The sequence below is a fragment of the Thermobia domestica genome, chromosome 1 (genome assembly GCF_964235325.1).
Source record: "Thermobia domestica chromosome 1, izTheDome1.hap1.1, whole genome shotgun sequence".
Taxonomy (NCBI): Eukaryota; Metazoa; Arthropoda; class Insecta; order Zygentoma; family Lepismatidae; genus Thermobia; species Thermobia domestica.
In genome coordinates, this window is record NC_137454.1 from 94,444,795 (window position 1) to 94,459,324 (window position 14,530).

Sequence of the window (14,530 nt, forward strand, 5' to 3'; positions counted from 1 at the left end):
ACCGCATACTGTGTACTGTCTCTAATGCAAAAGTTGATGATAATCATCAAAAGTAGGAGGCTTGGTAATTGTACAGTATTAATTTTTAGGTTTACAAACTCGTAAGTTTCTAGTGATTTTCTCGAAACCTACACATGAGGATTTATAGGTACATTTTATATGAGATCAATAAAATCTTTTGTACCTTTTCTTTACGTTATCTACTAATATACTTCTATTTTAAAAAATCTTAGCTGTATCGGTGGTTCTTCACATTCAGTTCAACATATAAAATTATAATTTAGAGCAAAAATTCTTACAAAGTGTATTTCTCGACGTGTAGGGTCTTTGTGCGAGGGTTTTGCATGAAGTTCGTGATATATTTTTATGAAGCAACGCACGAGTCCAAAATCTCTAATGACAACAACTACTCGTACTGCAATCTTACGTAATTACCATGTATTAAAAAAAAAAAAAAAAAAAAGCCTTCTCTTCAAACTGTTCTTGATGTTGCTATACAAAGCACAACTTTTATGCAGTTCCGACCATTAAATCCATTATTATTTAAAATTGGTTTTATTACTTTTGAGGGGGGATAGGAGAGAAGAAAGTACGAGGAAAAGTAAGTAAAAAAAATATCTACACCTTTCACTCCACAGTTTATTTACATGAAGCTAGGGTTATACTATGCACATCATTTCTCTACGTAATCTCCCTCCTTATCAATGCACTTGGCTGAACGGTCAACGAGCTTACGTATTTCTTCCAAATAAAAGGTTTTCGATTGGTCCTGAAACCACTTTTGCACCGCATTTTGCACGTCTAAATCTGTGACAAATCGGCAATCACGCAAAACATCCTTGATTGGCCCAAACAAGTGAAAGTAAGATGGAACTAAGTCTGAGCTGTAGGGAAAGTATTCCAATAACTCAAATTTCAGCTTGTTGATGGTTTCAATAGTGTGGTGAGCCATGTGTGACCGTGCATTGTCATGCAACAACAAACTTTCTTCGACAGCAAACCTCGGCATTTGTTGCGAATTGTCGACTTCAGGTTCTTTTCCAACATTTCAATATAACTCGCACTGTTGATCGTCTTTCCCTTCTCTATGAACTCTGCCATTATGAGCCCCTGTGAGTCCCAAAACACAGTTAGCATAACCTTTCCTGCGGATGGCTCAGTCTTGATTTTTTTTTCTCCGTCGGAGATCCAGGGTTTTTCCACTGCATACTCTGGCGCTTTGATTCTGGCTCATAGTGATGAACCAATGTTTCATCGTCGGTGACTATTCTGCTTAAAAATGCATCACCTTCGTTGCTGAATCGAGTGAGTAAGCGTTGATAGACCCTAACACGAGTGAGCTTGTGTTCTGCAGTAAGCTTCCTTGGTACCCACCGTGCACAGACTTTATGAAAACCGAGCTCCTCGTGGATGATTTGATGGACAGAGCCATGGCTGATGTTCAAAACAAATGCTACCTCATCAATAGTGATTCGCCTATTTGCCAGAACCATCTCTCGAGCTTGCTGAATGTTTTCATTTGTAGTGGACGTTGATGACCGCCCCTGGTCCCTCTTCATGCCTTACACTTGTTCGGCCACTTTTAAACTTCTCGAGCCACAAAAGCACAGTTTTACGTGATAGTGCACCTCTCCCATATTGCTATGATAGTCTGCGATGAAGGTTTGACCCTTTGACACCCTCCGACCAGAGGAATCGGATCACTGCTCGTTGTTCCTCTTTGGTGCAAACTTCTAATGGAGCAGCCATGATATATCTGCAACAGAAGGAAAAAAAATGTAGGATCACACATTCACAGACGAGTGTACAAAAGACAAAGTGCGCAATTTAAGAAAAGTTATGACAAAAGTGTAGATAATTTTTGACTCGCCCTCGTATAATATTTGTGAAAAGTTTGGACTTGGAATTTCAACAGACTTAAAACAGCTCGTGGCCTCTACATGATAATTAAAAAAAAAATGTCGGGATTGGGGGAGGAATGTTCGACAGAATATATGTACCTAGGTAGTATGTATTACACTCGTCTAGAACCCATACCGTTCAACGTATTGAAACGAAATTTGACACTTCTATGCGTATATTCTCTAGCGGTCTTTAAAATGTTATTTCCTCCCAAAATGACAGTATACTAGAGAGCAAAACTAGAAGATTATTATTTTCTCAAAAACAGCTCTAACAATTTTGTTTTTCATAAATTAAAATTCCATTAATAACGGTATAGGTAGTATGAGTTTTTTTTTTTTTTTTTTAACATCCAGATTGGGAAGTTTGCTTTTGGAGGAAAATTCTTTTCAGGTGATTTTGTTTGTATATACGGTGCTTCATAAATAAATGTTTCATTAACAACCCTACAGTATACTGTAAGTTATTTCTCCTGAAAAGATCCACAATGGGTAATTTACTCGTGAGTTTTCTTTGAAGTTTTCCGAAAACATCTACTATGGTTTTGCTCATGTTTCGTAAGTATGTTTCAGTAATAACTACCTATATAGCGTAACCTGGTTTTATTTAAGAAACTGGAAGGATAAAGATTAGGTGTTGTGTTACCAATTCCTATGCTTGATTTTTTTTTTAACTGGGTATTTTGTACTTCGTGTTAACAGTTTTAGGAGTTAGGTAATTGATTCTCTTCAGAAGGGGGGAAGGGGGGGAAGCCAGGAAGTCTGTATGAAGAAAGTCGAAATCGGCTTTTGTCTCAGGTAGTTCTATAGAATATATTACTCATATGGGCTCCCGAAGAAAATTTTCTATGGGGGGGCATCTCCCTGGTTATATTACGTTTTTTTTTCCTTGCATTAAGAAAATCTTAAGAAATTTAATACATTTTCGTAAGCCAGGGAGGCTGGCTCCTCTTCGGGCACCCATGATTACCCATGAAACAAGAACTAAACCTTATCATCTCGAAAACATAACAGTAATATCTCGTCTCGTCTCTTGGACATCCTAATAAAGAAATAGATGATTTCTTTTTTGAAGAAATAGATGAATAGACTAGACTTTAAGCATTTTTGCACATGTTAAGCGATATTTTTTTGTTATCTACTACTATCATTGTCTAGACAGACAAAAGAAAAAAAAAGATACTATAAGAGAACTTGCTTATTTTTAGTGATTATTTTGATATTTGAAGTTGGCACTTTTAGCGCTAGTGATGTTGAACGCAAAAGATACAATCCAGATGAAAAGAACGTCTGCCTAAAGACAATCTTTCTTATTTTTTCTCCACAAAATTGGCGTCGTTTCAACATAGTCTCCAGATTTATATTACATCCCTTTGGCGAGTTAAAAAAAAAAAAGAAAAAGAAAAAAGAAAAAAAGAAAAAATAAAGAAAGAAAGAAAGAAAGAGAAAGTATTCTGAATTTTTTCCCCCGCAGATGTACCGTACATGAAAGTAAATGTATCCTTCGTACTTTTAAGTGAAATTGTTTAAAAAAAGAAATAATAAAACACTAATGTGTCTGTGGCTTTCTCGGAAAGCTAACAGCAAATTACGTCTGTCCATCCATTCTGAGCTTCTTATCTTAAGTTTCCACAGAAGTATGTAATAAAAAAACCTCTCGTTAACATAAGTTGTTTCAGCGTTAAGCTTTGAAACACTGAGCAGTCTGATAACGCTTGTTTTATGAGGCGGGCCTTTTAGCGCTAGAGATGAATCAGAATCTGACTTCGATCCGTGTGGGCTTGGGATTTTATTTGTTGGGGGGATACGGAATTCGATTCTATTTTGAAGCGTATCACGTAGTATGTTTAGCTGAAGACGTTAAGAATTCAAGAGCTACAAATTTTTGATTTGCGATTTTCGAATCATATGTCACTTAAAAAAAAAAAAAACTCAGAATCTGTTAATCCTTCCTTTTATATATTTAGCACCTTTAGATGTATATATTATAAAAAAGAGGATCTACTGTTTGAAGTGAAATTCCAACGACTATTCAAGTTTTTATCTGAAGCAAATATTCATATTGGAAATCGAATCCGGAACCATGCACTAGCATTAACCTCTTTGCTACGAAGAGGCACTGGCCAGATTGCAGAAATGGCCAACTTAGCAATTTTTATTGAAAATTGGATTTATATTATTATTATTATTATTATTATTATTATTATTATTATTTATATGATTGTCTGCCCCAGGAGTGCACCCACGTGGGGGGAGGTCCACCGGATCCAGACACCCTCCCCTCAGACTTTGTACCTTGACATACATTTGTATACTTTCTTAATAAAATTATACTTGTTTAGCAGAGAAATGACTGATGTAGACTAAAGATTTGACCTTGCTCATCTTCTGTACTATTTCTTTTCTGATAAAAAAACAATATAATTTTATCATTTTTCGTGATAGTATAGCTGTTAGTACTTAAATTATTTTTTTTATTAATTTTCTTTTTCTTGTTTCTTTTTTCTTTTTGTTTTCAGTGTAGCGTAATACCCGTTCCACATTACATAAACGTAATGCTTTGTATTATTGGACCCCTCCGAACAAACATTTCTGGATGTGCGCCTGGTCTGCCATAAGTTACAAATCTTACAAAGGATTGTCCATAAAACTGCTTCTGGAGCACACAGAGATGGCCAATTGTATGGTTATGTTCAAAAGTCTTTAAAAAATTTTGTCTCTTATTCGTAGGAAACAAACAGATCTATTTGAGAATAACTTGCAGGCCTGTCATCACAACATGATATCTGCAGATAACGAGCAAAGATTTTTTTTCGATAGATGTTCCGATATAGACAAGACGAGAGAGAGAATTTTAGTGACGAAATGCGAGACGAGACGGAGTTCTTCCGTAGAAACAGACGAAACATAAGACGTGACTCCCTCAACTCTAGTCTTCGTAGGTTTCATATTCTACATACAGTATCTCTTTATTCTGTGTTCGTCTTTCATTTTCTGATAATTATTTTTTGTTTTTATTATTAAACTCCTGTAAAAATTGCTCTTCGTATATTCTGAAAATTGAGTTTGAAATTTCGTAATTTGTTATACATACTTCTATATGTAAAAGAAGTAATCTTCACTGACTGATTCATTTGGGATAAACTGCTTAAACTAGAAACTGGAAATGTGGACAATACATATAATATGAGCTGGAAGCGTGGGTGGAATTATGGGGGGCATCGCCCCCCCCGCAACTTTTTGACAAAAATAAAAATGCCACCTATAAGATGGCCAGTGGCCAACTACCAAGACTTCAAAGACCGACCAAAAAGTCTACCACAACTGCCCTCCCCCAGTACACAATTCCTAGCTCCACCTATTGTTGGAAGATACCATAAGTTTTTTTTTTTTCATGGTCATGGAAAGAGAATAATGAGGGTTGTAATTATAATAATAATATGCCCGTACCCCGGAATCCCTCACGTTTAGAGACCTGAAATTTTAATATTTGTACCGTACTTTTTATTTAAAATAATTAAACACATTTTGTGATATTTGACATAGAAGAGAAGATAAAAGATAGGAAGTAAACGGGTGGAGTTATCATTATTATGTTCTTATCTCAAAATTTAAAATAATTGAACTCATGTTGCAGCGTTTTTTGATACTTAACATAGAAGGGAAGAAAGAAAAGTGGGGAGTAAATGGGATGGGAGTTGTCATTATTATAATATGTCCTTATCTCAAAATCTCTTAAATTTAGAAGCGTAAAACTTGGTATTTAGACTTGATTTTAAATAATTTAACTCATGTTTCTGCGTATTTTGTAGTTTGACTTAGAATAGAAGAAAAGGCGTGTGCGGATCACGCAATCAAATGTTCATACGAGACGTTCGAATTTTGTTCGAGATTTCCAAGTTCGGACGAATTCTGTTCCCTTTAAATGAGCAGGAAGCACCCAAAATATTGCCCACAGTAACATGTGAGAGTATTTGGTAGTTTTTGTATATTTAACATGTAATTTTATATAATTTCTTGTTTGATTTTACTATAGTGCGTAATAGATGTACAGTACCATAAATTTATAAAACAACAGTATAAAATTATAAAATCAGGGGACCGTGGAATAACAATTGCTGAGTATTTCAGAAAACAACAAACTTATAAAAAAAAATATAGGGTATCCAACCGATTACAAAAATTCTTAACATAGGATCAAAACTTTTGTAAATGATAGATTTTTTTTTCTAAATTAGAAAAAAATATGTTCTCTTTAAGTGATTATATAAAGTTAGTACATTCCAATTAGTCTTTTCATTCCGAAGCTAATGTATAAAGCAATCAGATTCAAGGAACTTTGGCGTCCATTGTATAGTAACCAGCAAAAGTACTGCAGGTCTACACACTCATGTTTTAGTGTTTTAGAGAATAATTTCAGAAAGAGTAGATCAATTGTAATTCAGTTTAGTGTGCCATAGAAAGAGAAATATTCTCTTCACAGTACTGAAAGCTATATTTTGGATTGATCCATTTGTTTGGTTGTTGGCAGAACACACTCAAGGCTATGAGGTTAGCGTACGACGCGGGAAACCCTGGGTTCGATCCCCGGAATCATCTCATGTGGTTCAGATCATACGTTGTCACCGGTTCACGTCTCATAGCCTCTGCACTAAACGGGATGCTAAATTCGAAATTAACCAACCAACATTACTGCGAAGATGTGTAAGTAAGTATATGGTCACTTTTGCTTGTAACGTTCCAAACTTCCTACTCAGAGGTTATTAGTCAGCGGACTTCACCTTGTTTTAGATTGACTGTTAGGGGACTTAATTCAAAAACGGAAATGATAAATAAAATCTAAAAATTTGATTAAAATCCAATGTACCTATGTCAACCCTATTGAGACCGTGATACGTAACCAAGAATTGTCCGCCTACCATGTCTTTCTCCCTCTTCCCACCAGAAAAGTGCAATTTTTAGTCTTTTAAACGGTTCGGATTTCCCATCATATCCGTGGTACAGCCTTGATTAACTCCTTGGGTACCAGTGACATGTATGTGGATGTCATAAAATAATCCGTTGAAGGATACCAGTGTATGTCATGAAAACGTATGATCCTGGAGATGATGAAATTTTTTAGTGGATGCAAGGCGTAAGTTAGTTCTACTATTTCTCCTTAGGTGACAGCACCTTACTGACAGAAAAGATAAAAATCTTTTGTCTCAGTAGATGACAGGCCTAAGGGAACATTCGATTACGACACACATGTAGTTGTTTTGACTATAAACAATTAGCAAATTAGGGATTATATTTCGAGATCGGAAAAGGAAAAAACGTTGTGATCTCCGGTTAGTGTTGCTAACCTGAAGAAGCACAAAATGCCTTCAGAACATCAAAATTTCCCCCCTTTTTCAATCCAATTGTTCCACAATGCAAATATATATATATATATATATATATATATATATATATATATATATATATATATATATATATATATATATATATATATATATATATATATATTTTTTTTTTTAAAGTAATGTGAATACTCTCGTCGCGCGTGCACAATAACTATGTCCTATATAACGGTCTTTTAACAGTAAACGAAAACGTGGTATTAAAGCACGCACATAGGAAAATGACACTTGGAATGCAAGAGGTTACAACGTGATTTCTTTGCGTAAATTTATAGTTTCCAGGAATTTTTTCGTCGTTGCAAATTGATTTTAAATGTTTTACTTAATTTATTCACGACCTCCTGAAATTTCAGTGATATACTTTTTTCTGTTTTTTTTTTCTTTTTTTTTTAAGTCATAAAATTCTCATATCGGCACCAACCTAATTAAAATTGTGAAACAACTCTATTTGGACGTCGCCACTTATGGTGAATAATATGGTATTCCAATTCTTATATTCATTTTGTTTGTTGCCTGATTTTTGTCTTTGTGTATAGTAAGCCTGTACGTATTTTTGGTATGGAAGCATATTTACGCTTCAATTGTTACAGAACTTAGAGTTTCTATATCATGGGAATTAATCGTAAAAATTTAAATAGGAAAAATCAATGTAGAACACCTGTTTGGTTGAAGGAAGTTGACGAATTTATTAATACTTGAATTTGCTTTCCGCAGCGGAGCTTTATAGAAAGAAGAAGAAGAAAGAACCATGTCTCATCGTTGACACGTCTATCATCTTCTTTTTCTCCATAAACATTTTTTTTTTAAATCCTGCCCTTTTTATGTCATTTTTCATATTTTTTTCTTCCCCCTTTCTTTTCCTTTCTTTTGGACAAAATAACGTGATATGGTATTGCCTTTCTTTGCAGGAAGCTGAAGGCTTCCGTCGCGGAGGCATCGTTCCGGAAGTAGAAAACGGGGGAAGTGGGTGACGTAGGAGGCCCATTTGACATCATCACCCCTGAAGGTAAGTGAGTGACAATGTTAATGTACGGAAAGAATGGATGGGGAAGCCATATTGTGGGATCCCGCACTGTGTCTCTGCTGGTGTTACTTCTGCAATATTTTATCTTGCTTCTTAGTGTTGGGTTTGGTGCTTTTACTTTTTTTCCTTTCTTTTTGTAACATGTATTCAGAATGATTTATGTGCTTTTTGTCTGGTACTGCATATATTATAAGTAATTTCCATATATTATAAAGTTTTTAAAAAATGGTTATTAGAAGGAAAATACATATCACAGTAGCTCAGTGGTAGAAAAGTAGTTTTACTGGACCTGTTGCAAAGTGTCCCTAGTTCGACTCTTGGCCACACAAGTTTATAGTGGACAACATCGTTCCCCTCAGTTTTCACTGTTCTCCTTTCTCCTCTGACATGCTCATTCCACCAATTCTTTCATAAGCGTGGAACGTAAAACCAGAAATTTCATTTAAATCAAAATTTATATCAGAGAACTAAAGAAAGTAATTTGCGTTCTTAGGTTGAATATGAGAATATTTGAGGTCTTAATGAAATATGTAGAGAAATAATGAACACGTGCATCTTTGACACTGTTCCGTCTGTTGCTATGAGAGTATACGAAACGTTTCAAGTAAAGTTAAAGGAACAAATTTCTTTGACTTGATTACAGGGTATTTGTAGGCGTTGGAAACAATCTCTTTCTCTCTCCGCTGAGTTCCTAAATCTTCCCCCGGCCATGAGAGAAGAAAAAGCTTATTTTCTACACGAACCATTCACCCAGGGTGAACTAAGGGTTGTGAATAAAGCTAAATTCTCTTTTTGAAGATACAATATAACTTTGATGAAGAAGTTATCGTCAAACACGCCCTTCTCCGCCCTCTCGATGTACACGTAAAAGTAAATTAATACCTCATACTTCAGTAGTTCACTTTAGGTGTACTGTACACACACACACACTTCCTTCCCAACCCATATTTTACTACGCTCCAAAAGAAGACGCGCGTACAAATCCTTTCAATGTTCAAATTACCGTGAAAAGATAACAGGGAAAAATGGTTTCCTAAGAGACAACGTTGGGTGCAGCGCATTTCTCTAGATAGACACATCAAAACAGCATCTGAGTGTAATATCCATTAGTATATAATACGGGGACAATACACGAAAATTACCAATGTCTTTAACGAAAGTTTGAGACGATGATACTTAGTGATGATGAAGGGACACTATTTATAAAGAACTAATTTTGGAATCAGCAGTAATAATCGTATTACGCTATACGCTCACAGTGAAGTTGTCTCGGTGGAAGGAGATCGGAGTTTCATTGTGGGAATAAGACCTCTCGCTCTCCCTTTCCGAAACGAGATGTGCGTGTGGGGTGTACATATGTATATAGAGCGATGACAAAAGGAAACAAAGGTGCAGACTCCAACGACGCCTGAGCAGCAGCTGGGATTTATGAGAGAAATTGTTACCCCCTCCTCCCATGGAATCTCACTAACTTCCCTTTCGAGACGTCGCTTTTACCCTCCAGTTTTCCCCATCCATCATAAATGGCACCCTCCCCCTTTCGCCAAATCACCTTCCTCCCCAACCCATATTGATCGATAAATTGAACCTCATCGTCAATCGGTCTTAAGGTATTTTTTCTTCCTTAAGAAGAATAAGAAAAAAAAAACGAAAAGGGATGAGGTAATTCCGTTCATCGGAACTCGAACTCAATCCCTCATTCTCCAAAAGTCCTTCCTCTTTCTCCTCCCTCTGTTGAAAATCCCTAGCGCAATCAAGCACCCTAACTTACCTTTAGCAACCTTCGCCATTTCTGCAATAATCACATTAACGTTTTGTGTGTGGATGTGGATTTTTGTCTTTCTCCAACTCCGTGAACTTCGACAGCGTCAGGCAAAATTTTCCTTTCCTTAACTGACACTCATACACACACATGGAATTATGATTTTCTTTCTTTCCCCACTGTTTCTCTCTCTTTGTGTTATTCTTGTAATTTCCCATTTGCTCCCTAACGCTTCCTTTTCCATTTCCTCAGTCTTTGCGCTTTCATCTTCTTCCTTTCCCATTAATTACATTTCTGTTCTTTCGTGAACAGGGACAAAAATACGTATAGTTATGGCAAAATACCCTTCTTTGGCAGGTGTATGCAAGTTAATAGTTGGTATTAGACCCTAAGTATTGCTGACATCATCATAAATGTAATCGTGAACAGTTAAACATCCATAACATTCCTCAACCTTATATATTGAGAGTTAGGACGAGAGAGGTTGAAGTCGAACCTCATTAAGGGCAACTTCTCTCACCTTTGATTAAGCTAAAATATTTGGTCTAGGAATTAATTCGTGCGGTTGGTACGCACACATTGAAGCTGTAGTACAAACACAAAATACATAAATACTAGGGATGGCCAGAACCGGTTCTTGGTGGAACCGGTTTTCGGGTCTGAACGGATCCGGTTCTAGAAGATCCGGTTCCGGAACCGGTTTTTCGGATCCAGGTCTGGAACCGGTTCTTCGGATCCAGATCTAGAACCGGTTCTTCGGATCCAGGTCTGGAACCGGTTCTTCGGATCCAGGTATGGAACCGGTTCTTCGGATCCAGGTCTGGAACCGGTTCTTCGAATCCAGATCTGGAACCGGTTCTGAAAACAAAACCGGTTCCTCGCGGAACCGAAACTTTGTTACCATCCCTACCTAAACGCGAGCTGCTGGCAAGCTGTGAACAGTATGCTAGATGAAATGGTGGAAGCGACAGGCAGGCCCCCAGGCGGCGGTAGCTTGTCTCATTTGGCTAAATAAACTGGGTAACTGGCAAACTCATTGGCTAAACAGGCAAACTGGCCAACTCATTTGGCTAAACACCCACTGGTGGACCAAAATTTTTTTTCTGGGGGCACAAGCGGGTCTGGGCGGGGAAGGCACAAGCGCATGGTCCTCTTTGCATTATTTTTGAAGGTGAACTTTGTGCCTCCTTTACGGGTCTTTGGAGGCTTTCGGATCCAGGTCTGGAACCGGTCCCTAAGATCCGGTTCTGGAACCGGGTTTTCAGATCCAGATCTGAAACCGGTTCTGAAAACCGGATCTCCGAGAACCGGTTCCTTTGGCCATCCCTAATAAATAACTTAAGAAAAGTATTGTCCATCGCTAGCCACCACTTTCGCTCATCTGTCAGGCAATGTACGGATTCCGTGGCGAAAGAAGTCGTCATCCTTGGAAGCGATCCAGTCAGAGACCCATGTTTCGATATCTTCTGAAGAAGTAAACCGCTGTCCAATCAAATCGTTGTTCATGCAATCGAACAAGTAGTAGTCCGAAGGAGCAACGTCTGGTGAATACGGCGGGTGGGGTAAAACTTCCCATCCGACATTTTCTAAATAGGTTTTGACCGGTTTTGCGACATGTGGGCGAGCGTTATCATGTTGAACAATAAGTTTATCATGTCTGTTCTCCCATTCTGGTCGTGTTCTGGCCAGAGCTTGCTTCAAACGCATTAATTGTCGTCGATAACGTTCTCCATTCATAGTTTCACCCGGTTGCAGCAGCTCATAGTACACCACACCTTTCATATCCCACCATATGCACAGCATAACCTTTGCACAGTGAATATCTCGTTTTGGTTGTGATGGACCTGGTTCACCTGGTTTCACCCAGGCCTTTTTTCGTTTAGGGTTCTCGTAATGGATCCACTTCTCATCACCCGTAATAATTCGATGCAGAAACCCCTTTCTGCTCTGTCGTTGAAGCAGCAATTCGCAAATGGTTTTTCGTCTTTCAACGTCTCTTGTCTTTCAATTCATGTGGAACCCAATGTGACATCTTTTGAATCATTCCCATGGCTTTCAAGCGTTTGGAGACTGTTGTTTGATCAACGCCTAATGCTGCTGCAAGTTGTTCCTGCGTTTGACACGAATCCTGCTCGAGCAATGCTGTCAATTCTTCGTCTTGAAATTTTTTTGGCTGTCCAGCTCGCTCTTGGTCTGCCAAGCCGAAATCACCACTTCTAAACCGTGCAAACCACTTCTGACACGTTCGCTCAGCTAGAGCATGGTCACCATACACTTCCACCAAAATACGATGACTTTCAGTCGCACTTTTCTGCATGTTAAAGTAATGCAGCAGGACACCCCGCAAAAACACTTTATCAGGCACAAATTGCGCCATGTTCACTTAACTACAAACTGGTGTTGTTGACGCTTTAATCCACTGCCCTATACTACGAACGATACGCGATGACAGGGGTTTGCAACACATGTGTGGATACACGGAACTGTGGGACGCTCCGTTCGTTGCGCCATCTCTTGTCCACCCGCACGAATTAATTCCTAGACCAAATATAATGGGACTCTATGTAACGGAAACTACTCAAAAATTACGGAAAATAACTACAAAAACTTCCGAAATGTTAATATAGAGAGGAATGAAGAAAATAAGGCGAGTTGAATGTAGAGGCGGCTCGTGAGGGAAGTCACAGGGATAAAAAATTATAGTTTTATCTTTTCAAACTAAAGGAAGTTAGAAATTGTATTCAAAAATAAGACAGTAGATTAGTTTTCTACGCTTAGTTTGAAACGACAAAAAATTATTTATTTTTTTTACCGATGTAACTTCCGTCACGAGCCGTCTGTGATGAAGCGCGAAACTCATGAGGAAGTGGTTGACATAGTAAGTGCAAAAAAAGAAGAAACAAAACTGAAAGTTACTTACTGAAAGGAGGAAAAGAAACTGAATGGAATATTGTTTCAGAAGAAATTGTATTGTGAAACAGTTAATAGAATGTATTGTAAAATGTAAAAGAGTGAGGAAGAGAAATGGGAAGAGCTTCTAACCCTCATGAAGACTGTATTCAACTCCTCTCACCCTTCTTATCTATCAGTAGGTGGAATGGGAGGTTCATAGAATTGAGAGAAACCAGGAGGGAGTTGAACTTGATGATATGATGTTAAAGAGACAAGAAACAGCATAAGTAAGGGATTCAATTAACTAAACATTCCTGACTTTTTTTTAACGTCCCACGATTATTGAGCGAGGCTAACGAAGACGGTAATAATAAAATGGATGATAATGGTGAAGTGACGAAAGTACTAGAAGGAAACGGGACAACCCCGAGAAAATCAGTTGCGCCAGGTCTATGGGCCTAACGTCATGAACAAGCAGATAGTGCGTTGCTGGTGTAAACAATTTGCAGTAGGACGCCAAAATGTGCATAAGGTGCGCGGTAGGAGGTCAATCGTCATCACAGACGATCTTGTTCGGAAATGCGTCGGGTAGAATCGTCGCTCCACAATGACGGAACACAGCGGTCAGTTCCCGCAGATTTTCCTCTTCTTATTGCACACCATTGTCACTTAGCGCCTGTTGTTCAAGAAGTTGTGTGCCAGGTAGGTGCCGAAGCAACTGATTCCAGAACATAAAGCAAGGCGCATGGAGTCAGCATTGACGATGGATTTCAATCGGCGCTATGCCCTGTGTATTCAAAAAACTTTATCACTGCTCGCACTTCACATGCGGCGGGAGCTGGAATAGGAACGTAATCTTGAACCACTGCCACGACGCTACTGAGAGCACCAGGGAAGTTCCGCTGGCGCATGCGCCATGCTAAGACCTTACTCTCTCACGTGCATACAGTCGCTTCGCGTAACGTACGGTTTCTTAGCTATGGGACGCGTGGGAAACTTACTTTCTGGATGCGCCTCGTATGTCAAACTCAGGAACACGGCAATTGCTTCCACTGCCCAATGCTCCAATTACTCCTAATATTATATACAAAATCAATAGTATATAAGTGATATACTAATGAAAAAAGTGAATCTGTACTTATATTGATGGAGGATCTTGTTCCCCCTTCCAAAGCAAAATCTGAAACGATTCTCCTTGTCGTTTCCCGTATAAACAGACATATTACGTATCTCCTCATAATTTAGCTAGTGTCATTCTGTGTAAGCGATTTGAAATTTGAAATAGGTAGTCCAACCGGGTATTTATTACGTAATGGGAAGATATGGCATCTACTACATTCGTTGATGGATCCTCTACCAGATTATATGGATTTGTAAAATTCAGGTCATCCGTAATCTCTAAGTAACACTAATTCGGTTGTAGTATGAAGCAGCGATAAAAAAAAAAGAGAGAAACTAATTTTTTCTTTGATTTTCATTATTCTTTCATATCTGCTTGTATGTGTCCGTATATATAATATGTATAGTGTGCGTAATATGTACCAGAAAC

At 38.0% G+C, this 14,530-nt stretch overlaps 1 protein-coding gene across 3 annotated transcripts in view; it reads left to right on the top strand.

The window, feature by feature from the left end:
• The window catches only part of Mcr (macroglobulin complement-related), a 662,510-nt gene that overhangs the window by 242,515 nt on the left and 405,465 nt on the right, over positions 1–14,530 (top strand). For 2 of the 3 annotated variants that reach the window (XM_081760841.1, XM_081760848.1), the window contains exon 2: positions 8,212–8,309. The exons of the other annotated variant lie outside the window; for it this stretch is intronic. The gene's annotated coding sequence lies outside the window, so the exon portion shown is untranslated. The remainder of the gene's footprint in view (positions 1–8,211; positions 8,310–14,530) is intronic. 3 annotated transcript variants of the gene reach the window in all.